Source organism: Mixophyes fleayi, chromosome 4 (genome assembly GCF_038048845.1).
Source record: "Mixophyes fleayi isolate aMixFle1 chromosome 4, aMixFle1.hap1, whole genome shotgun sequence".
NCBI lineage: Eukaryota > Metazoa > Chordata > Amphibia > Anura > Limnodynastidae > Mixophyes > Mixophyes fleayi.
Genome location: NC_134405.1, coordinates 276,385,451 through 276,411,555, shown reverse-complemented (window position 1 = coordinate 276,411,555; position 26,105 = coordinate 276,385,451). Strand labels below are relative to the sequence as shown.

Below are 26,105 nucleotides of genomic sequence, written 5' to 3'. Positions count from 1 at the left end.
AGGAGCCTGGTCCCCTGAACAATTTAAGCAGTTCTTTTCATGGATGGTTAAAACGATGCAAGAGTTTCGGGCCCCAGATACTTAGGTATTGAAGAGCCAGCAGTACCAATCAAACCGCAGGATACATTTTTTTCAAAGCACCAAGTAAAGTCTAGTGTGTTCCATACGCATAAAGTTGTTAAAGACTTGATTGCTAAAGAATGTCAGGCTTTAGACAAGAATAATCCTAATATGGGGAGACTGAATCGTATATACCCTTTTCAGGATGAAGATTTGCTGAATTGGTGTTCTGTGCCTAAGGTGGATTCAGTCATAGCTGGCTTATCCTCAAACACCACTCTTTTGTGGGATGATGGTGTCCTATTAAAGGATGCTATGGATAGGAGAATGGAGACTTCATTCAGGAACTTAAGCTGGGTACACACTACAGAAATTTTGACCAACTTTTTATGCCAAGCGATTTTACATGCGATCGATGGTCCGATCGCTCGGTCCATGGACTGCATACATACTAGCCTTGTTTAGGACGATAAAGGGAAGAGCCGACGTCCCTTTAGCGACTTTTTACAGCTATGTTGCCGTGAGCAATGACTGTAATTTCGTACTCACTGTTGTGGATCGGTCGGAAGTTTATATACACTACACAGCGGAAACGAGATTGGAATGAAAATGTTAAATGGTACGACCAACCAAACGAGGCGATAATCGTCCATTTGGGCAGACTTTCGACCATCGTGTCACTGCACACACTGACCCGACTTTTGAACGAGTGGTCGTATGTTGGCTGATTTAGCTGATTATTGGACGAAAACAGTGTAGTGTGTACCCAGCTTTACACATCTCCTCAGGCATAACTCTAAAGTCTGGGATAGCCATGGCTTTGGTATCTAGAGCCCTGAGGCTGTGGGCCACTACTCTACAGACAGACATTGAGGATAAGATAAATAGATTGTATCTTCTTAAATCCTTACAGGTTATGCAGAAAAGCATTGATTTCCCATGTGAAGCTTAATGGGATACAATTGTTTTTTCTTCCAGGAGCATGACCTCGGCGGTTGTAGCAAGAAGGGCGCTCTGGCTACGTCCGTGGGCGGCTGATCATCAATCCAAGAGCCATCTGACAATGCTTCCGTATGAAGGCAGTTTATTGTTTGGTGAAAAACTGGATAATCTCATGCAGAGGCTTGTAGGCAATGCCAATTGTCTACCACAGGACAGAAAGGTGAGACGGTACCAGTACCGTCAAGTCGGGAAAACATGGGGTTCTATTCCAGACTATTCCTCATCCAGAATCCATCAGGTGCCTTCAGGACAGTGCTAGATTTAAGGGCTCTCAACTGCTATGTGTGAGCAAGACATTTCCGGATGAAATCTGTTGACACAATTCTCAAGGTGGAAATAGACTTAAAAGATGCATATTTCTATATTCCAATCACACCTCATCACCAGCAGTTTCTAAGATTCTGCTTTCAGGGACGTCCCTTCCAGTTCACTTTTCTCCCATTTGGCCTTTCCACGTCTCCAAGAACATTCACCAAGGTCCTTATAGTTCTCATAGCGGCACTCAAGGAAAGAAGAGTGACTTTGTGGCCGTATCTGGACGATATTCTAATTTTGGCTAAGTCAGAAAGAGCAGCCTTCGAGGTTACAGCCCAAGTAATCCAGTTTCTGCAACAGCACGGTTGGTTGGTCAATGCATCAAAAAGCTATCTGACACTGTCACAACAGCTTGTGTTTTCTAGGAGTGCAAATAAATACAAGAACAGACAAAGTCTGCCTCTCAAGAAAGGACGGACAAAATCCAGTCCTTAGGGCACCAAGTTCAAATTCAACCTCATGTGTCAGCACGAACATGTCTACGCCTCCTAGAAATGTTTTCCTCAACAATAGGAATCCTCCCGTGGGCAACATGGCATATAAGAGATCTTCAAACGGACCTCTTTGTGCAATAGGATCGTACAGTGGGGTCTCCAGGCTCCAAAGTCAACCTCTCAAGTCCGGCAAGACTGTCTTTACGTTGGTGGCAGCTCCCAGGCCTGAGAAAGCAAGGTGTGACTCTCGGAACCAGACTGGTGTGTCCTTACCACAGATGCCAGTTCAGTAGACTGGGGTGCTCACATGCCAGCTATGGTCATGAAGGACACTTGGTGAGACGAAGAGAGATTTTTTTCAGGGAAACATCTTGGAGATGAAAGCGGTCTGGCGTGCGATCCAGTACTTCCAGCCTTACCTACGAACCAAGCATATATGAGTGTTCTCCGACAACAGGACTGTGGTAGCCTTCATAAACACGCAAGGTGGTACCAAGAGCAGGGCAATGTTGGCCGAGATAATCATATTAATAGAATGGGCAGAGACAAACCTGAAATCTCTCTCAGCCCTTCACGTAGCAGGCAAAGACAATGTAGTGGCGGACTACTTAAGCAGACACCAAGTCCACACAGGAGAGGGGAGCTGCACCAAGAATTTTTATCAACTTATACAACGCAGATTTGGAACGCCTCAGATAGACCAGATAGCCACAGGAAGCAATGCCAAGGTACCCCTCTTCTACTCCCATCACAGAGAAAACAGGGCCCTAGGGATATATGTCCTGTCAATGAAGTGGAATTCGAAGCTGGGGTATGTGTTTCCCCCCTTTCCAGTCATCCACCAGGTACTCTGCGAAATATGGAAAGAGAAGGTGGAGGTGATAGCGGTCCTCCCGGCATGGCCGAGGCATTCCTGGTTCACTGTAGCACAGAGAATGTTGCTGGAACATCTATGGTCGTTACCAGTCAGGCCACACCTCGTACATCAGGGTCCAGTTTTACATCCAAATTCAAACTCCCTGAGTTTGATGGCGTTGAGACTGAGAGGCAATTACTGAAATCCAAAGGGGTCTCAGATGAAGTAATAGACATTCTAATTCAGGCCAGGAAAAATAATTCCTCTATCATTTATTGCAAAACTCGGAAAAATTCATTTGTTGTGCAAGGGACATGGCGAAGGATTCCATGTCTGCAGTGTGCAGGATGTGTTTAGATTTTCTCAAATATGGTTCAAGTATCATAGCATCCTTCTTGATATCAAGTTATCATCTCAAGGTCTCGTCTTCCAGTTTTTTCAGGCACTGAAGAGGTTACAACTGAGGCTGAAACCATTCTTAGCCCCTCGGAACCTTAATATTGTCTTGGACGCCTTAACAGCTTATACTTTTGAACCCTTGCAAGACATATCTCTCAGGTGGTTGACTCTGAAGGTGCTCTTCTGGTGGCAATCACTTTGGCTCGTCGATTAGGGGTCATACATGCGTTATGGTGTGAAGAACCCTTCCTGAATATATATGAAGATAAAGTAATTTTGAGGACGAATCCGGAGTATCTACCCAAGGTTGTATCTTCCTTCCACATCAATCAAGAATTGATTCTGCCATCTCTCTACCCTTATCCCACTAATAGTGACGAAACACGTCTCCATACTCTAGATGTGGTGAAAGCTATATCTGCTTACATTATCAAGACAAAGCACATGCCCCATCCAAACCCACATTGGCAAAGTGGATCAGAGAAGTGATTGCACAGGCCTACAGGGGGAAAGGGCGTGAAGTACCTAGGATACTGAAGGTGCATTCAACTAGGGCGGTAACTACCTCCTGGGCACATAGATTCAATGCATCGGCAGACGGCATCTGTAAGGTAGCCGGATGGTCGTTGATGCACACTTTTTCTAAGCACTATCTTCTTGATGTTTCAGTCTCTAAGGAGACACAGTTTGGGAGAAAGATTCTCCAGCAAGCTCTGTGAATACATTTTCTGTTTGACCTTATTAAGATGTTGATTTTATTGCCCTCCTGATTATGGTACTGCATTGGTATATCCCATTGTAAGGGCTGCCATGGAATAGGGAAAGGAAAATTGAGAATTATACTCATTTTTAGTTTCCTTTCCTTGAAATACTCCATGGCAGCCCTATATTTTCCCCACATTTGTTCTGACAGTTATGTTATAGATCGGCTTGGGAAGTTCCGAAAGACACTGAGGAAGAAGAGGAGCTACCTTATATAGGAGCCAGGTGGGACAAAATTCTTCCTGTCTACACTAGCTGCTAGCAATTAACCCATTGTAAGGGCTGCCATGGAGTATTTCAAGGAAAGGAAATTAATGGTGAGTATAATTCTCAACTTTCTCTTTCCTACCATTGGGGGACACTTCAAGACATTATAGTAACGGTATAGTAAGTAGGACTAGGAGTCTAGGCACTTAACAAACTTGTTTGTTTCCCACACCCCTCCTCTACTGTGTCCCTCCTCTCCAGCTCAGACTTCAGTTTTTTTTCTAAGTGGCTAAGGAGATAGGTCACTTCCGTATAGGCTCCTGCCTATACTTGTATTAGTTTTAGGTTTTAAATGATTTTGTTTTAATCCCCTTGCAGATGCAGCGCGGGACTCTATCTAAAGACCCAGAAGAGTGAATAGGACTGCAGCTCTGTTTATTCTGGGTCCCGACCCGGGTAAGCAGCAGCCTGGTCTCTCTCTTCCCTGGCACCTCTTCCGGCAGTCTTCTCCTAGAAACGAGCAAAGGGGCCACATTTTGTATGTCTGCCAATGGCAGCAGCTTCTTTGGGCTGAAAGTAATATTTATCGGCTCTATATACAGGCGTGGCCACATTCCTTTAAAGGCGGACGGGAGTTAAGCTGTAACAGCCTCTCCTCACCCGCCTCCCGCCCGCCCAACATGCCAACAAGTTCCCCCCACTCCTAGATACATGCAGCGGGGGGGACAGAGACAACGATCTCTCTCATTAGGAAGCGATTCAGTTGTTGTAAAGAGCACACGCAGCCTGGGCAGTTAATACATGTGTGGGGACTCTGAGTGCCGACAGCCATATGCTTATATGAGTGGATCGGCAATACATGGAGTCAGCCATATAATAGGGGAGGATCTGCAATGGCCACTTCCTTTCCTTTCAGCTTCCTGGTGCGGACGGTAGCCATCTTTGGAACTGGAACACGGAGACACATTGACTGCAGGCTGCTTCCCTCCTCTGCTTCTCCTCAGCTGCTATCCTGGTATTGTTTTACAATAGTTCTCTATTTACAGTGAATGGTAGCCTGCTTATTCGGCTGTAAGATACACAGGACTACAGTATTTTTGTTAATCTCCGAGTCTGGGGGCTAATGTTAGGATTACCTAGTATATACACTTGATAAACTCCTACTATTCTGAGACTTTATGTATGTATGTATGTATGTGTGTGTGTGTGTATGTGTATATATATATATATATATATATATATATATATCTATCTTGTGCTTAGCTGGAAGGCTAAGTACCATTATTCTTTTTATTTGTTTACTTTTCTATTCATACTAGGTAGAAGGTTATTGTTATATGGTGCAAGTAGTAATAAAGAAAATTATTTTGTATTCTACTTAACCATCTTAAACCCTCATTTGTTACTAGTTACAAGTTACAACTTTTACTGTTCTAGAGAAGTTGCTATACTTGTATTTAGTCAGACTATATCTTGTGTGACTGATTATATTGCATTGTGTGTTGTTTTTTCTCTTGTCAAATATGTTGAATAAGGGAAAAGCACCTCTTACAAAATATTGCTCAGCATGCAAGGTTAGATTGCCTTGTGGACAAAAGGACATGGGGGCACTTTGTACTGGTTGTGTCGCAGGGTCACTCACTATGCAGGCCCAGTCTATTGTAATTCTGATACCGGAAGAACCGGCGTGGGTAACTTCCTTTGCGCAGACAGTTACTTCCCTGGCCCAGCTTCTTACTAAGTCCACGGGGTTAACGGTGGCCTCTGCGGTTAGTCCCGCTGTTTCAGAACAAACGGCCCTTCCAGTAAGTTTGGGAATGCCTGTTACCACCATAACATCGGAAATGGCGGTGGCAGGGTCCTTCATCTCTGGTCACAAATCCAGGCTCTACCTCTGGAGAACCAGCTTGGTCCCTATCATTGGTCAGAGGCCTGAATAGGTTAAACATGTTGCTTGAATCTCCAAGATCTGGACTTTCAAGAAATAAGAGGCTTCGGTCTACAAACCCTCTTCTATCCCACTCTGATTCTGAAGGGTATTCAGTAAGGGTGTGCACCGGTAACTTTTGGTGTTTTGGGTTTTGGGTTCTGATTAGCTTGAGGTTTTGGGTTCTGATTTGTTTTGCCACAACACCCCACGAAAGATTTTGCTTCTGATTTCGGGTTTTAGGGTTCTGATTATTTTTTAAAAAAGCAGAAAGTGCTAAAATCCATTATTTCGTTTTTTTTTCACTCCTACACTATTAACCTCAATAACATTCATTTCCACTAATTTCCAGTTTATTCTGAACACCTCACAATATTGTTTTTAGTCCAAAAGGTTGCACCAAGGTAGCTTGATGTCTAAGCTAAGCGACACAAGTGGGCGGCACAAACATGTGGCACTGCAGTGGCAGACAGGATGGCAGTTTGAAAAACTAGGCCCCAAAGAGCACATAATGACCAAAAAACAGGTGCAAGCTGGAATTGTCCTTGGGCCCTCCCACCCACCCTTATGTTGTTGAAATAGGACATGCACACTTTAACAAACCAATCATTTCAGCGACAGGGCCTACCAAACTACTGTGGCTGAAATGATTGGTTTGTTTGGGCCCCCACACCAAAAAAGCAATTCATCTCTCACTGTACAAACTAAACTAGCTCTACTGAGGCAAGATGTGGTCCTCATCCTCATCCTCTGATTCCTCGCCCCCTTCAGTGTGTACTTCCTCATCCTCACACATTATCAATTCGTCCCCGCTGGACTCCACAACCACAGGTCCCTCTGTAGTCTATGGAGGCCAGTGCTGGTCTTGATTGAAGAATTGATAATTCATTTTTATGAACATAATTTTTTCAACGTTTTGCGGAAGCAACCTCCTTCGCCGCTCACTGACCAGGTTCCCCGCTGCACTAAAAACTCTTTCCGAGTACACACTGGAGGGGGGACAACTCAGGTAAAATAGAGCCAGTTTGTACAGGGGCTTCCAAACTGCCTTTTTTCCTGCCAGCAAGAATAAGGACTGTCTGACATATCTACTTGGATGGTGTCAGCAAAGTAATCATCCACCATTTTTTCAATGGTGACAGCATCCAATGCAGCGACAGTAGACATGTCTGCAATGGTTGGCAGGTCCTTCAGTCCGGACCAGATGTTCTCAGCTTCCCCGCCAGAGGGTCGTTTAGGAAAACTAAGCTTTTTCCTCGCAGCCACAGGTGTGAAAGAAAATGAAGGAGGAGCTGTTGGCATGTCACGGTCCTCTTCAGAGGACAATCTTCTGACTAGCAGGTCTTTGCAACGCTGTAGACTTGTGTCTGACGGAAACAGAGACACAACATACGCTTTAAACCGAGGATCGAGCACGGTGGCCAGAATGTATGCCTCTGACTTTAAAAGAGTGACCACACTCGGATCCTGGCAAAGCATATGAAGGGCTTCATCCACAAGAGCTACATACTCTGTGGAATCGCAATGCTTTAACAGCTCCTCCCTCACTTTCTCCAGCTGCTTCTGCAACAGCCTGATCAGGGGAATCACCTGACTCAAGCTGGCAGTGTCGGAACTGACTTCTTGTGTGGCAAGTTCAAACGGCTGCAGAACCTTGCACAACACGGAAATCAGTCTCCACTGCGCTTGACTCAGGAGCATCCCCACTCCTTTTCCCATGTCGTAGGTGGCTGTGTAGGCTTGAATGGCCTTTTACTGCTCCTCCATCCTCTACAGCATATAGATGCATCTACCCAGTGGGCTGTCACAGTCATATAGTCCTTAGTTTGCTCTGAACCACTTGTCCACATGTCAGTGGTTAAGTGGACAGTGGGTACAACCGCATTTTTCAGAGCACTGAGGACACTTGTTCGTACTTCTCTGTACATCTTTGGTATCGCCTGCCTAGTGAAGTGGAATCTCGACGGGATTTGGTACCAGGGACACAATACCTCCATCAACCGTCTAAATCCCACTCCACTGATGGCGGACACCAGACACACGTCTAGCACCAACATAGCTGTAACGGCCGCAGTTATCCGCTTTGCCATAGGATGACTACTGTCGTACTTCGTGCTCATGGCAAACGACTGTTGTACGGTCAACTGTTTGATGAAAGACGTAGCGTTCTTACGACTTCCCCTCTGGGAAGATCACCGACTACCAGCAGCAGCGGCAGTAGTAGGCGTACCGCTGCAGGATCCTCCGGAAGAATCCCGGTTTGAAGAGGACTCAGTCATGCCGGTGACATGGCCTGCAGGACTATCTCTGATCGAGATCGTGGAGGAAATTGACGAGGAGGGTGTTGCTGGTGTGTATACAACAGGACCAAGGGATTTAGGTGTCCCTGGACTGCTGACGGTCCTAGCCACAGTTCCTGAACTAAACACTGAATTATGAAGGTTCTTCAGGTGACGTATAAGGGAGGATGTCCCTAGGTGGCTAATATCCTTACCCCTGCTTATTTGAGCTTTACATAAGGTACATATGGCCATACATTTGTTGTCCGGATTGGGATAGAAATAACTCCAGACCGAAGAGGTGGATTTTTTGGTCTTCTGCCCAGGCATGACGATGGGCTTTTTCATCCCATGGACAACAACTGTTTCCCCCCCCTGGTGCCTCATTTAAAATAACCACATCAGCATCCTCCTCGTCAAGTTCCTCCTCAGCGCCAGCTACTTCAATATCCTCCTCCCGGTGTACAACATTCACACCTTCATTAGCCAAATCTGTAACTGGACTGTGGGTGATCCTTCCAGCATATGCATATGTCTTCCCGTGCAGTGATGGGAAGGTCAGTCTTCGCAACCACCAACACCCTTGGATTTGTGATGCCATCTCTTTAGAAGGCAGAGTTTGCTGTGTTGTTGATGACAGCTTAACTCTCTTAATTTTTTTAGAGGGGGGAGGAGGAGGGCTTAGATCCTTGGGTGAAGCTGAACCACTAGTCATGAACACGGGCCAGGGCCTAAGCCGTTCCTTGCCACTCCGTGTCGTAAATGGCATATTGGCAAGTTTACGTTTCTCCTCAGATGATTTTAATTTTCTTTTTTTGCTAATTTTAGTGAACTTTGGCTTTTTGGATTTTACATGCCCTCTACTAGGAGATTGGGCATCGCCCTTGGCAGACGACGTTGATGGCATTTCATCGTCTATGTCATGACTAGTGGCAGCAGCTTTAGCATTAGGAGGAAGTGGTTCTTGATCTTTCCCTACTTTATCCTCCAAATTTTTGTACTCCATTATAGTTTAATCTCTGGTACTAATATTTCTGGACTGCAGGAACAGTGAACTTAGTTTAATCTCTGGTACTAATATTTCTGGACTGCAGGAACAGTGAACGTAGTAAAATATTGCAGTACTAATATTTCTTGACTGCAGGAACAGTGAACGTATTTATATATTGCAGTACTAATATTTCTTGACTGCAGGAACAGTGAACGTATTTATATATTGCAGTACTAATATTTTTTGACTGCAGGAACAGTGAATGTATTTATATATTGCAGTAGTAATATTTCTTGACTGCAGGAACAGTGAATGTATTTATATATTGCAGTAGTAATATTTCTTGACTGCAGGAACAGTAAACGTATTTATATATTGCAGTACAAATATTTTTTGACTGCAGGAACAGTGAACGTAGTAAAATATTGCAGTACTAATATTTTTTGAGTGCAGGAACAGTGAACGTATTTATATTTTGCAGTAGACATTTTTTTATATTTTTTTTAATAATTTTTAAATAACAATGGCCTTAGCAGAACAGAGCACAGGACACAGCACCACTGGACTCAGCAGGACAGAGCACAGGACACAGCACCACTGGACTCAGCAGGACAGAGCACTGGACAAAGCACCACTGGACTGATCAGCAGGACAGAGCACTGGACAAAGCACCACTGGACTGATCAGCAGGACAGAGCACTGGACAAAGCACCACTGGACTGATCAGCAGGACAAAGCACAGGACTAAGTAAAACCACTTGATTAAGCAGGACAGAGTCACAGGAAACAGGAGCACCAAACTACAACCTCCCTCTTCAATGATCTGAGCCTGACTGAAGATGGCGGCCGCAAGCGGGGAATTTATGCAATCTGAGTCTCTTGAGATCCGACGCGAGACTTGAACGTCATAGCCTCGTTTTCAGTTCTTTTGGCTGCCGGAAATACACGAACAGTGCTCGGATCCCGTCGGATCTGCACTGTTCGGGTGGGCTCGGATTAGCGCAAACCGAGCCCACTCATCTCTAGTATTCAGAAGAGGAGGGCGAATCCACTTTTGATTCAGACTCTGCACAGATCACAGACCCGGAGGAATCCTCTAAAAATCAGGGAGTGAGGCAAGTCTTGGACCTTTTCGGATTTGGATGAACCTAAATCTTTAGATCAAGGTCTTTTCAAAACAGAAAACGCGCTATCCGTTTTCCACCATCTGTGGAATTAAGAGATATTGCAGAGGGAGCCTGGAAACAACTGGACCGGAAGTTTGCGATGCCTAAGAGGTTCCTCTTTCTGTACCCACTTCCGGAAGAAGATCTTGCTCGCTGGTAATAGATCCCTAAGGTTGATACTCCGGTGGCTCGTTTAGCCCGCCACACTATGCTTCTGGTTCCAGGTACTACAGCACTGCAAGATCCCACAGACCGCAAAGTCGAGGCTTATTAAAAATCTATCTTTGTTGCAACTGGTTCCTCTTTCAGACCCATATATTCTTCGGCGTGGGTTGCCAGAGAAATGGAAGCACGGGCAGAACAATTCCTTGAGGGTTTACAAGATTCAGAATTACTTCTCCTTGCCTTGCATTTAAAAGAAGCTTCTGGGTATTTTATATGAGTCTGCCCAAAATGCAGCCTCTATTTCCTCTTCTAGACAGGCTTCGGCGGTGTCGGCAAGCAGGACTCTATGGTTAAGCTCCTGGGACGCGGATTCAGAGTCTAAGAAATCCCTTGAGACGTTGCCTTATTCAGCCACTGCTTTGTTTGGCGCAGAATTAGACAATATGATTTTCCAAGCTACAGGTGGGAAAATCACTTTTCTGCCAGTGAATGTTTCCAAGGCTAGGCCTCCCTCATTTAGCTCCTTTCGGCAGTCCTTTCGGGGGTGATTGCTTTTGTTCCGGAAGCAATGGATAGCGTCCTCCCAAGACCCTTGGATTTGCGGGATTATGGCGAGTGGGTACATGATAGACCTTTTAGATCCAGCCCCACGTCACTTCTTTGCAACCCTGTTATCTCGTGAATCCAGAATGGAGGCAAGAGTACCTCTTTTCCTGTCAGCTGCACCAGGCCACGACAAGAACGGTCTCAACCCCTTTGTTCTTTTGTTCTCGGGTCAGGTGCCACAGGGCGTGGTCACTTCTTTCCTCCCAGAGGAGCACATAGTACATGTACATTTACAGTTAGGTGAAGAACCTATAGGCCTGTTGACATTCCTGGAGGTTGGGGTAATTTTATCCTATCCTCCTCCTGGCCCACAGCTACACGGTTCTTCTGGCCCGTTTAAACCTGCAGTCTCTCAACAGACAGGCCTGCATTCTCTTGTTTCGGAGGTGTCGAAGTCAGCTAATTGGATAAAGTCATTTTAATTAATATCTAACAACTTGATTGTTTTTGTCTGAAAATTATGCGTAGAGCACGCTACGGCATGAAGAAGCGTATTCAGCTGTAACATGTGGCAATAACAGGTTTTACACATTTACATGCATTCACACGAACATACACATTTGTAATTAGTACACACTAATAGTAGTTGCAACACAGTTATTTATGTCGAAGTGTAGCAATGTTTACGGTTAATATTTTAGTTTTATATACATGTTAGTGAAATCAAAAGTTCAGATTACAGGAAACATGTCATGTTTAGTATATTTTAATCCCCTATTTATCCGCAGTTGTCCGGTTCATTCGCCGAAGTTATCACACATTGCAAACTCTAGTTACTGGTGATAGGGAATAAATGTTTAAAATTATATTGTCCTTGTAATGTAAATATACTAGTTTAAACTGGATTGTTGGCGGGAAAATCGGAGTGCATCTCCTGGAGAGCTGACCCCCACCTTTGGATATTTTCGTTTGAACTGGCCTATGACCTGCATTACACTGGACCCTCCTGAAGCCTGGACCTATAGAAGCAAGCCACATCATCTGCATTGTTTTACTGTATTCACTGACTGTATATAAGCAGGGGCTCTGGACCCAGTGGACAGTCTACTTGACCACAGCCTTCAGACCTGAATGACTGTACACTGGATCCAGGGCGCCTGCGATAAGTAACGGCAGTACTTTTTTTTATTCTGATTGTTATTCTGCTACTATTGGCTATTATATCACATTGTGCTTTGGAACCACATTACAGCAATCGACAATTGTTATTGGATAGCAACTAGATGTTCATAACAGAGGCTACATACAGTCATTGCAGGCAGTGAACAGAGAAAGTTCCTGGCTTCAATAGACATCAGGGAGGTCTTCTTACATGTGTCATTTTGCAGGGGGCACTAGTGACTCTTCCCCTTTGGCTATACAGAAATTTCAGTTCCGGCTCAGGACTCTGCCCTTCGTTCTGGACATGGCCTCAAGGGTTTCCGAGGTGATGGTGGTCAGGGTGGCCTTACTGAGCACCCGGCGAGTCATGATAATACCCTGCCTTGGCGACCTCTTCCCAAGGCCTCGATCATCTCTCTTTCTCAGATCCAGAGCTCCATTAAGTGCCTGGAAGTGCACGACTGTGTTCGGAACCTACCCACAGGGTCTTCCTACCGGAGGACAAGGTCCTCACACTTTGAGTGGAGAGAAGTTCCTCTTCTCGGTTGCATGAAGCTTCTGGAAACCATGGTACCAATGTCCTAGACAGAACGTTCGCACGCTCCACTCCCAACATCTCCAGAGGGAGATTCTCCAGATTAGATCTGGTTCCCATGTTGATCACGCAGATCATCTTTCTCCTAACCCTCTCGTATATATCTTGCTTGTGGTGGTTAGCCACAGACAGGAGTGAGGTCAGGTAGTTCACCAGGACCTGAACCCTGGTCATGACAGACGCTAGCTAGCCTGCTGGATTGAGGTAGATTTATAGGATCCTTGAGGTTCCAGGGGTATTTCTTTTTGGTCCTCCCAGCAAAACTGTTCATATATGGAGCTTACACATGCACAAATTGTTCCGTCAGGCCCACCAGTTCCTAATCAGGAAACCTCTAGACATTCAGTTAGATAATGCCAGCGCTGTTGCATATTTGTAGCATCAAAGGGGAGCATGAGGCTTGACGCCAGTGTCTGAGAAGACCAGGCTATTCTCTGAGCGGAGTGTCATGTTCCCTTCTATTGACCATTTTATTCTTACGTGTATAAGTGGTAGGCCGAGAGTCTCAGTAGGCAGACTGTTAACCAGGGGGAATGGTCTCTCCACAGAGACATCTTTTGCCTCCGTGTGAGGTCTTGGGGCACTCCGGACTTAGTCACCAGGGCATCCATATTCATTTTGTCAGGTCACCCTTTTCTGCTCAAGATCAAGATACCCTCAGGTGGAATTTTCCGATGCCAAGATGTGTCTCTGCAACTTTGGACTGGTGTACTTGTCACTTCCGCGTCCCTGTTTCTCGGGGGTGCTAAAAACTTTCTAAAAGGGGTGGCTCGCAGCTAGCCTAGTGGCCCCTCGTTTGTCTCACTGAGCATGATTCTCATTTGTTCGGCGGCTAGTGTGACACCTCCCTTCCGCCTACCAATGCGGCCAGATCTTATAGTTTAGGGTCCTCTTCTGCCACTCGTTAAATCATCTAGCTTGGTACCGTGGCATTGGATACCCGACTCTCAGGGCCAGACGTTCTTTGCAGTGGGCTAGTTGGTACTTTGAACAATTCGTGTGGCTGTCATCCTCTGCTGTTCTCTTTGTACATAGTACAGTGTTTGGTGTGAATCCCAGAGTTTTCACACGTCCCTGTGCAGGCATTCTAATTTGTTTCTTTCGCATGCTGCCTCCGATATGGGACTCTGTTTCGGTTCCCTCAAGGTGTCCCTAATGTCTCGCAGTGTCCCCCAATGGTAGGAAAGAGAAAAGATTTATTTTTCCCCATCGGGGAACACTGCGCACCCTCCCTTGCTCTGAAAGTATTGCTGTCTTTTGGTACTATTTTCTGAATTGTTTTTCTCCTCTCTTCCTGGCTTGGTTATACAAAACTGAGGTCTGAGCTGGAGAGGAGGGACATAGTAGGGAAGGAGTGTGGGGAACAAACAAGTTTAAGTGCCTAGACTCCTGGTCCCACCTACTATACCCCAATGTATTTCAGTGTTCCCCAGTGGAGTAAGAGAAATGGATTTTACAGTGAGTAAAAATCTTCTTTTGTATTTCAGCATGACAGTGCGCTTGTTTACAAAGCAAGGGCCATCAAAAAAATCTTTTTGTGTGGAAGAAATGGACTGGCCTGCACAGAGCTTTTTGGATGAATTGGAACACAGACTCCAAGCCAAGCCTTATTGCCCAACATCTTTACCTGACCTTTACTATTGTTCTTCTGGAAGAGCCAAAACCTAGTGGAAAGCGTGGAGGCTGTTATAGCAGTAAAGGAAGGGGGGCTGTGGCAAATCCCTCTTAATGTCCATGATTTTGGAATATGATGTTCAGGTGTCCACATTTATATCTCATTTTATTGAAGTATACATATTACTACCATATTCTTTAACTTTTATTACCCTTTTTAAAACAGTCATGATTCTGGTCTGGTATGTGGAAGAGCACATCCATTGCTAAATTGGGGCTCTGAGTACTTTGTCCTGATTTCTTTATTTTAAGGAATGCGTGAGCAGCTCCTATATAGTAAAGTAGAGACCCACTGGAAATGTGAGGTGTTGATTTTCCTTATAAACTCATATTATGCAACAAAAATAACCATCTTTTTTCTTAAAAACAGTACTTGTTTAATCTAGATCTTTTCAAACCAAATGATTTTTGACAACACATTTATCGAAATAGAAAAAAGAAACATAAATACAAATATTACACTATTTTACCAAATTCAAACTTACTTGAGTAACAGGTGTTATATACAGAAAGGTAAATCTGCATTCAATTGTCTTTGACTGACAGTCACTTCATTTGATCAACGGAAAATCGGCTAAATATTGCATCCTCTCTTGAGGAGAGTATTCTCTTCCACAGTGGCAGCAGAGGAAATATTGTTGCACAATCTCAGTAATTACCATGTGCTGTAACTTTGAATCATATTCAATAGCTAGTGATGTGCCACGCGGCATTAACCAGGACGCATTGCCGTTCATTTTTCTGTGCACCTCCATGAGAGAGATTCCTGACATTACATCGATACAATGTTCCTCAGTGCACATATCGCACTGAACTGAATCTCATTCATTATGTGCACAAATTCAGACCACCCCAAAAAAAAATAATCACAAAAACGTACATTACAAACAAAGATACATTTACTGACCTGTTTCTATTATTAAGGAGAGTAACACTAATGCAGATTTACCTTTCTGTATATAACACCTGTTACTCAAGTAAGTTTGAATTTTGTAAAATAGTGTAATATTTGTATCATGTCTTTAGGAAAATCGGCAAACATGTGAAGTCTTAACTGAAAATAGAGAATAACTCGCCTCTCTTTTAGGAAATTGTTTAGGCAATCTGTCTTTTTACAATTTGTACTCTACTTATTTGTTCCTGTAAAAAGTAATTTGTAACACATGAAAACGCTTATTTTATCTGTGATAATTTATATGATTTGGTAACTTAATAAAGTGAATTAAAATAGCACCTTGCTGGTCTATTATTTAACTTTATTTTAGTCACTCTCCATCATTTTGACATTTGCATTGCCTTTATTCAAACCAGTCAAATTTTTGATCAATTCTGTCTACCAGTCCATAAAATACACACTCCCCTATAATAAACTGATATTGTTCTGTAAGACATCCCTTGCTTAATGCTGGGTACCTAACACCTCCAGAAGGTAAATGCAAGTACAGCAGATATATGGTGATCTACTAGGAACACTATATACTCACAGCACTTCAGCCAGATCCTTGACTTCATGGTTTTTCTGGCATTTTGAATGCATGGAGTATAGACAAAGGGGTATGCTTATGAATCAGAGCTTTGCCGTCATTAATTTAAAATGGCCATGATGTTCACTTTAATAAAATTGCAGTTTGAAATATTGAGAGTAATCCAGCGATTGATAAATTTACCCCAAAGTGGTGTTCTACGTCCTCTAGATGCATGAGTTGGCAATCTAAGGTGCTAAGCTGGTGTGCTGAGCCTTCCCTTGAATTTTGGTTTGTGCATAGATGGCTACAACCTTCTGGCTCCCAGGGCCTAATAATAATTATTACTTAGAATCTGCCAAGTTACTTCCTTTTTTACATGTCATTTATGTTCATCTAGGTCCTAGGTTCCCAAAGTGTGTGCCGCGGCTCTCAGGGGTGCCGCGGCCAGGTAGAGAAAAAATACCAAAACAAAATAAACTTACCAATCCGGGGGTGCCCGGGACGCAGCATCCACCCTCCTTGTTTCTCACTGGATGTCGAGAGTGATGTCACGCCCGGCATTCAGTGACAAGCGGTAGGAGAGAGGATGCCGGGTCCTGGGTGCCGCCGGATTGGTAATTTTTTTTTTTTGTTTTCATTCTTTTTTCTCTACCTAGCCCCTGGGATGCAGAGGGGGCAAAGTGAGTGTAGATGAAGGGGGGCACAGTGTGAGTTAGCTGTAAATTATTCTTTGACAGAAATATAATTGAAAAAATATATAATAATATTATTTTCCCTTGGATTTATGTGTATTATTTTTGCATACAACTTGCTAAGAATTTCTGTCCTGACCTAAATACTTATTACGTTTTTTTGACCCAACTACTTATAAAACGGGACTGCTCTGTAATTATTTTGGAGGGGTCCCTTGAAAAAATTATGGCGACTTTAAGGGAGCCGCAAACTGAAAAAGTTTGGGAACCACTGATCTAGGTGCATCAGCTGCAGGATTTATTAATTAAGGCTTACAACTTGTTAAATCCAAAGTATATTGCCAGTCCAACACAAACAGATGAAACTTTCTTTACTTCATTCGCTGCTGGGAGAATACAAACACACGCACAGGCAGGGTGTAGTATATGCTCAGATTTTATCCAAACAAATCAACATCCACATATAATGTTTCAGTCACGTAGACGTTTTAGCACTGCACAAGCGTGTATCACAAAATGCACCATCAGCAGGTATTACAAAGAAATATATACTGTACATGTCCTGTGAAACTGGACATAACTGTTACAAATCATAGTTGCAGTTCTTGCATGTCCTTGAAACTTGTTAATGAAACTAAAGCCTATTGTTTTTCAACTATAATTGAAATGTGAAGCACTCTTAAAGGTATAATACACTTTAATAGATGACTTCTATATTCTAATTTATCAAACTTAAAAATGTAGCTTAAGTAACAGAATGGTAATGAATACATATGATTATTGGTTTGTTGCTTTAATATGTTTTAAAATATCGCTATCCAGGGGCGGATTGGCCATTGGGCTTACCGGGAATTTTACCTGCAGGCCGGGGGTCTAATGAGGCCGACTGTAAGATGCTTGATAGGTTTTATTTTTTCATTACTTTTTTTTTTTTTCCATCAGCGGATGCTGTCCGCAATCAGGGCCATTCTAACATTGGCAGATTAGGAGGAAAACAAGGGGTGCAGCGGATGCCCCCCGGATAGGATGGGCAGCATCGTTGTGGCCGCGGAACCCCGCTCCCCCCCCTTGCGTGGCCTCCTCCTATCCAGTATTAAAGACAGGTCACATGCAGGGCCGGATTAAGGGAAGGGAGGCCCCCGGGCTAAGGATACTGTGAGGCCCTCCCCCCCCCCCCATGAGCTTACCTCCTTCCATTGTTCCACTCCCTGTAGCAATTACGCGGTAAGTCCTACAGTGACAGCAGGCAATTAACAGCATAACATTTGCTGCTAGCTGCCTACCATTTTCCTTGAACAAGTGACAGTCAGACACCTGATAAATGTCGGCGGGCCCCCCAGCTGCCGAGGCCCCTGGGCTGTAGCCCCTTTAGTCCTATTGTTAATCCAGCTCTGGTCACATGGGACGCGCACCATGTGACAGGTGCCGTCCCATGTGTACAGTGCTGGAAGCGCGGCTGGAATAAAGTAAGTGTGTTTTATGTTAATGTATTGGGGGTTAAGGGTGTGTGTGTGTGGGGGGGGGGGGCTTATGTCCGTATAGTGTGTGTGTAGTAGGTTAATTGGCTACTATCAAAATTGACCCTAGTCTCTACCTGTCTGTCTGTCTCCCTCTCTGTCTGTGTGTGTGAGTGTGTCTATATTAGGGAATTTAGACTGTAAGCTCCAGTGGGGCAGGGACAGATGTGAATGAGTTCTCTGTACAGCGCTGTGGAATCAGTGGCGCTATATAAATAAATGGTGATGATGATGATGTGTCTGCGTGTGGGTGTGTGTGCAGGGAGGCTTATGTCAGTATAGTGTGTGTGTGTGTGCAGGGAGGCTTATGTCAGTATAGTATGTATGGGCAGGGAGGCTTATGTCAGTATAGTCTGTGTGTGCAGGGGGACTTATGTCAGTATAGTGTGTGTGTGCAAGGGGACTTATGTCAGTATAGTGTGTGTGTGTGTGTGTGTGTGTGTGTGCAGGGAGGCTTATGTCAGTATAGTGTGTGTGTGCAGGGAGGCTTATGTCAGTATAGTGTGTGTGTGTGCAGGGAGGCTTATGTCAGTATAGAGTGTGTGTGCAGGGGGACTTATGTCAGTATAGTGTGTGTGTGTGTGTGTGCAGGGAGGCTTATGTCAATATAGTGTGTGTGTGTGTGCGCAGGGAGGCTTATGTCAGTATAGTGTGTGTGTGCAGGGGGACTTATGTCAGTATAGTCTGTGTGTGCAGGGAGGCTTATGTCAGTATAGTGTGTGTGTGTGTGTGTGCAGGGGGACTTATGTCAGTATAGTGTGTGTGTGCAGGGAGGCTTATGTCAGTATAGTGTGTGTGTGCAGGGGGACTTATGTCAGTATAGTCTGTGTGTGCAGGGGGACTTATGTCAGTATAGTGTGTGTGTGCAGGGAGGCTTATGTCAGTATAGTGTGTGTGTGCAGGGGGACTTATGTCAGTATAGTCTGTGTGTGCAGGGGGACTTATGTCAGTATAGTGTGTGTGTGCAGGGGGACTTATGTCAGTATAGTGTGTGTGTGCAGGGGGACTTATGTCAGTATAGTGTGTGTGTGCAGTGAGGCTTATGTCAGTATAGTGTGTGTGTGCAGGGAGGCTTATGTCAGTATAGTGTGTGTGTGTGCAGGGAGGCTTATGTCAGTATAGTCTGTGTGTGCAGGGAGGCTTATGTCAGTATAGTGTGTGTGTGTGTGTGTGTGTGTGTGCAGGGAGGCTTATGTCAGTATAGTGTGTGTGTGTGTGTGCAGGGAGGCTTATGTCAGTATAGTGTGTGTGTGCAGGGGGACTTATGTCAGTATAGTCTGTGTGTGCAGGGGGACTTATGTCAGTATAGTGTGTGTGTGCAGGGAGGCTTATGTCAGTATAGTGTGTGTGTGCAGGGAGGCTTATGTCAGTATAGTGTGTGTGTGTGCAGGGAGGCTTATGTCAGTATAGTGTGTGTGTGTGCAGGGAGGCTTATGTCAGTATAGTGTGTGTGTGTGCAGGGGGACTTATGTCAGTATAGTCTGTGTGTGCAGGGGGACTTATGTCAGTATAGTGTGTGTGTGCAGGGGGACTTATGTCAGTATAGTGTGTGTGTGCAGGGGGACTTATGTCAGTATAGTGTGTGTGTGCAGGGGGACTTATGTCAGTATAGTGTGTGTGTGTGCAGGGAGGCTTATGTCAGTATAGTGTGTGTGTGCAGGGAGGCTTATGTCAGTATAGTGTGTGTGTGCAGGGGGACTTATGTCAGTATAGTCTGTGTGTGCAGGGGGACTTATGTCAGTATAGTGTGTGTGTGCAGGGGGACTTATGTCAGTATAGTGTGTGTGTGCAGGGGGACTTATGTCAGTATATAGTGTGTGTGCAGTGAGGCTTATGTCAGTATAGTGTGTGTGTGTGCAGGAAGGCTTATGTCAGTATAGTCTGTGTGTGCAGGGGGACTTATGTCAGTATAGTGTGTGTGTGCAGGGAGGCTTATGTCAGTATAGTGTGTGTGTGTGTGTGCAGGGAGGCTTATGTCAGTATAGTGTGTGTGTGTGTGTGTGCAGGGAGGCTTATGTCAGTATAGTGTGTGTGTGTGTGTGCGCGCCACTGTAATGGGAGTGAGGGCAGGGGGGCGTATGTCACTGTAATGGGAGTGAGGGCAGGGGGGGGGGCTTATGTCACTGTAATGGGAGTGAGGGCAGGGGGGCTTATGTCACTGTAATGGGAGTGAGGGCAGGGGGGCTTATGTCACTAATGGGAGTGAGGGCAGGGGGGCTTATGTCACTGTAATGGGAGTGAGGGCAGGGGGGCTTAGGGCAATGGAATGGGGGCGTGAGCTAGGTGATGACTAATGAGTGATGGTGGGACAATTTAGTTTAATAGTGGGGGGCCTATTAATTTAAGATGAGGAGGCAGGACTTTTCATTTAATGCTGGTTTGGGGCTATTAATTGAATGTGGGGCTGAGTTTGGGGAGGAGTGCTATTTATTAAACGTGAATACGAATAATTTAATGACGGGTGGTTTTGGGAAATGGTTATATAAATGCTATTTATTGCTGGCCTGTTTGGAGGTAGGGAAATAGGTTAATTTATTAAATGGGAATACTCTTATTTGAATGGGGCTGGAGGGAGGCCTAATTATTAAACTTGTATGCTATTGATTTAACGGCGGGGCTGGTTGGAGTTTTCTTAATTTAATGTACCCATTTTTTTTCCAGATAGGACTCTCAACATTACAAGACCCAGACTAGCAGCAACTGAGCTAAAGACACCAGCAGTCACAGGTAGGGAAAGCGACAAGAACAGAACACACATACTCGGGTACATACAGTGGGCGCACAGACACTGAGCGCACACACATACAGGAACAGACACAGTGGGTACACACATATACTGGGCCCCGCCTACCATTTTTTGGCCCCGCCCACATGATGCCACTTTCAGACTTTTTTCCAGGGCCGCTTTAAGTTCCCAATCCGCCCCTGTCGCTATCTGTAAGTTTCTATATTTTGTCAAATTAGTAGTTTTGAGTCCTGCAAGACGTTTTTCTTTTTCATCCAGAGGGAGAACACTCATTTAAGGAGACCCATACCGCCAGAGCAAAGACTGGTGGCAACACTACGATTTTTGGCAACAGGGAGAACACTTTCAGATCTTAAATACAGTACGGTTATTTCACCCCAAGCTCTTGGCATGATAATACCTGACACCTGTGATGCTATCATCGAAGTTCTCAGTGACCAGTATATGAAGGTTGGTGAAAAGCAAAAGTATTTATTGTAAAAATAGCGGTTTACATATTAACATATATAACATTGTAAAAATACATTAAACTTGGAATGTGCAATTCGTAGATTGTTTGGACCAGAGCAATAGTTTATAATTGTTGGTAGTGCAAAAAATCGCTTGTGTCCATACCAGATGTGTCCCCTGCGTAATGTGGCATCCTTACTGATGGTAATGGCGTGGATGTCATACAAGGTTGAGACATGCCGCTTTGTCCACTCATGGTAGCATGCTGCAACTGTGCTGTGTGAAATGTGTATGCTTGTTTGTGTCTATGGTTAGTTGTGGAAATAAATGTGTCCGGCCACAAATCTTCAGCGGTAGCCTTACACATGAGGTCGCACAGCAGCCGCTCCATTTCAGCTTGTATGCGCTTGCTACTACTTCTCATTTTGCTAGCTATTGTTGCTGCAAGGAAATCAAATGTGTCCTGTTCCTTTCTTTTTGTTATCAGAGTGTTAGCGCAATCAATCATCTTTTCTGCTAGTGCATCAGTTTCTTGTATTTCATTTATTCTGCGTCTCTTTCGTTTCCCGTTGTTTTTTGCTGGTGTATCAGCCTGGGTCACATCTTGCCTGTCAGCAGTTGGCTGGCTTTCACGTGGAGTGCTATTAATTATTGTAGCATCCTGGGCTTCAACTTCCAGTAAGAGCCCATCAGACAGTAGTGCAGGCTGAAAAAGAGCAAACGAATGAGGGAATGCAATTGCATGCATGTTCAAATGTAAACTATTTACACATCTTTATGTTTCAGTTTCCATCGACAGAGGAAGACTGAAAAGTGATAGCGGAAGACACTGCAATTACTACCGACTTGCCTCGGCAACAGTTAAAGGAGTTGAAAAGTCAAGCATGCAAGGAAACTGAGTTCCTGTCCTCGTCTATGGCTCCATTGAAAGTGGTACAGACTAAGTATGTAGCAACAAAATAAATGAAGAATACACCCCGCCAGCCTATAGTTCAGAAACGGCGATCGCCAGTGGAATCTGTTAAGACTGTTCCAGGGGAAAAGGGTGCTGGGTGGTGGAATAAACTGAAATGTACAGAGACTGTATGCTCAGAACCTAGAGATTGGCCAGTTATGCCAGAAAGGTTCCGGCCTCATAAGAGATATGTCAGAAATGTGATTACCTGTTTTAGATGTGGTGGCTTAGGTCATATTGCTGCTAACTGTTCACGTACCTTTGAATCTATGCAATGTAATATTGCTTATGTACCTCATAGAAGGTCTTTATGTGCCCAGCTAGCCCGTAACGCAGACAAACAGGCTGACAAATTGATGTGTGAAGTCACCATAGAGGGTAAAAAGGTAAAGGCTCTGCTAGATTCTGGCAGTACGATTTCCCTTGTGAAAGCAGAGTTAGTGAGCCCCTTAAAATTTAAAAAGGGAAATGTTGGGGTAACCTGCATACACGGGGATACACAGCATTCTGTTACCACGGAAGTAAACATAAAAACACAGTATGGTTTTGGGGTAGTCACTGTGGGTCTAGTTCCTGGTTTGAAATTTGACGCAATATTGGGCAGAGACTTTTCCCATTTCTGGAAGCTATGGGAGACCCACTTGGTTGCAAAAATAAATAGACCAGCCCAGCGTGATACTACTGATACAGTGGTAGCAGGGGTGTTCCCCAAGTTAAATGTGTTCCCTCTATCCAATGTGGTTAGTAGTCAGGAAATGACAAGTGCAGCAGAAGAGTACAGGATTTTGTACCTCCTATTGAAGGGGGAAATATGGTTGAACCTGTTGATAGTGTACCCGGGTTTAAACTAAAGAAAAATGTTTTTGCCTTAAAGAAGTTAAAAGCCACCCTGGTAAGGGCCAGAGAAAGTGTGAGAATTATTAATGGGAAGCCAGTAGAACCTGCTAATAGATTGTCGTACCCCCACATGGCGATAACCCAGAGGTTATTGTGTCGGTTGTTTAAACGAGGAAAAGACATTTTGGAGAGGTTGGTAGTTCCTAAACTATATAGAAGAGCAGTGTTGGACTGGGCTCATGGTTCGACAACTGCCAAGCATCAGGGGGTAGGAAAAACCCTAAATAAAATGTTACAGCAGTTCTTCTGGCCAGGGGTTCGAAAAGATGTCTTTGATTGGTGGTAATCCTGCCCTGAGTGTCAATGCCATGTTTCCAGGCCTTGGTGTAAAAGTCCCCTGGCAACTACCCCAGTTTCCCCACTAACCGGTGTTCCTTTGGGTTGGAAAAGATCTGTAATCAATACCCTTGCACTCAGTTTGCAGCATAAAGCTAAAACGTTTATGGAAAAAGTTAGAAGAGCATTTAGGGTTAGAAGTGTTCTACCCATAGGTTGAAACAAAGGGGGGGAATATGTGACAGAGTCACTGGAAGAAGGCTAGATACAGGGATATGTGTCCCGTGCTTCCAGCATTGTATACATAAGGCCCAGTCCGGGTCTTCTGATCTATCAGTCTCTAACAGACTGATCAAGGGATGCACCTGTGGTAAGGCAACTGGGATATGCAGCCAGTGTCTCAGATCTGGGCGGAGGTGAGTTGCCTCCTGAGACACTCTGCTGCAGGAAGCAACAATATACATATGGTTTGGTGTGTGTGTGGGACATAAGGTACTACATGTGAGAGAGGGCCTCCATAAATGTATTAGTTAGTAGCCAGACGGCTAGTATTTTGTTTATATTTTGTTTTGTTTACAAGCAGGTGAATAAACTGGATGTGGCTGTTATCCTGAAACTTGTGGACTTGTGTTTCTTTTTTTTTTTTTTTAAACCAAATGTTTATTAACAGTCACATATGGTATACAATACATCAATACAATACAAACAGAGACATCTTATATCGTACAGGATACAATCAGTATGTCAGATTCTATCAAATAATAAACAAGAAAGACTGGTATATTTTTATATTTTAAAGGAAGAATAAGGAGAGAAAGGAAAGAGAAGAGGAGAGAGAGAGAGAGAAAAAAGATACAGAGATAGGTAGAAAGGAGTAGAGGGGGTGGCAGAAGTCACCCCGAGATTAGATTCAACAAGAAAAGTAGGGGGAGGGTTGGGAATGGGAGGGGAATATGACTAAATGAAGGGGGAGCTGTATGGACTTGTGTTTCTTACTGCTGCTGTTCACCCAGGAGATAGTACCTGTTCACCTATATATTTTATATATATATATATATATATATATATATATATATACAGTCAAGTCCATAAATATTGGGACATCGACACAATTCTCCTATTTTGGGCTCTATACACCACCACAATGAATTTGAAATGAAACTGACAAGATGTGCCAATCCAAATCAGGTGAACGGTGTAGGAATTACAACGGTTTCTATATATGCCTCCCTCCCTCCTGCAATACAGCACTGCCGTGGACGCTTCTTTGACAGCGCCACGGCTGATGACAGTACTTTAGAAGAAATTTATCCACAGTGCAGTGGACTAGATAGAGATTTATACTACGCGTTGTAGTATACTGCACACTATCTGACACATCTTGTAGTGTATGTCCATCTATAGCAGCCAGACTTTCCCATCTCCTAGCAGAGATAAACGTAACTGAGCTCGGGAATGCAAGAAACACCAGCACATAGAGCCATACAACTCAAACAAAAGCATCATATCTTTGCAAAAACAAAGGCAAAATCCAGCACACATGCTTCGATTCCTTTCAACCCAAGTCCACCCAAGAAGACAAAATAGATATACTACCACTGATCCTTTCATACCTCGCAGACACAGCAAGATGGTTTGTGAATTTAATAAACGTAAGACAGGATATAGTAAATATATGTAAACACCTGTGCATCTATTGGCGTACAGTTAACCGAGGTCCGAAATGAAAGAGAATATTATGTAATTATAATATTTGTAAAACAGTTCAATTTCCAGGGCAGTGAGTGACAGGTAGTGCAGTATGAGGACAGCGAGTGTGTGACATGTTAGTGAGTCACATAATGGCATATACCAAGTGGCTCATGTTTTCCAGCTGTGAAGCACAGCTTGTGAATATCGTGTGCTCCCCAAATTCAGGTTCCGAGGCAGGCAGGAGGAAAGAGTGTGGGCTGCTATAGAGCTGTGTTATGTTACTCGCTACATACCTCGTTGGCTTTCGGCACAGAACACAGATGATAGGTGATCACTGCAGGAACCTCAGAGCATTTTAACTCTCCCACACCCAGGTCAGTGCAGTGAATAAATTAACTGACATCACTGAGGGGCGGGAAGTTTAAACTGCTCTGTTACAGCCACTCTGGCACCACTCAGAGAGATTAAACTTTGAAATGAGAACACTAATAATACTACAGGGTGCCATCTCTCAGCCCCAAAACACTAACCAGCCCCCCTGTGGATAGAAAATATGGCTAATTTCTCCAGCTCAGAAATGAAAATCTCTTCGTGAAAAAAATCAAGCCTTATTTTTATTCTCATGTGAAGCCAGGCTAAGTGGACCCACTCTCTTTGACATGTACCATAGGTATGGCTCTGCGTTTTCAGTTTGGCTGAGATGAAAGGACCAAACCTTTAGAAGCAGCGGAACCAAAAACCTCCGGTTGCCTGAAGTCGCCATCACCAACACCTCAGCGCCCAGGGTCTGGGGGTGGGGTATGGCCTAACGGTGCTGAGTACACTGACAACACTTACCACAACATCTTCAATCTGGACGGCTGATTCCCGACGAG

General features: G+C 44.3%; 1 long non-coding RNA gene across 1 annotated transcript; it reads left to right on the top strand.

The window, feature by feature from the left end:
• The first annotated feature begins 21,216 nt into the window (after positions 1–21,216).
• LOC142150143 (uncharacterized) lies at positions 21,217–24,154 on the top strand. Its single transcript, XR_012691041.1, has 2 exons — positions 21,217–21,410; positions 22,197–24,154. It is a non-coding gene; the product is annotated as an uncharacterized LOC142150143 (long non-coding RNA).
• The last annotated feature ends 1,951 nt before the right edge of the window (positions 24,155–26,105 follow it).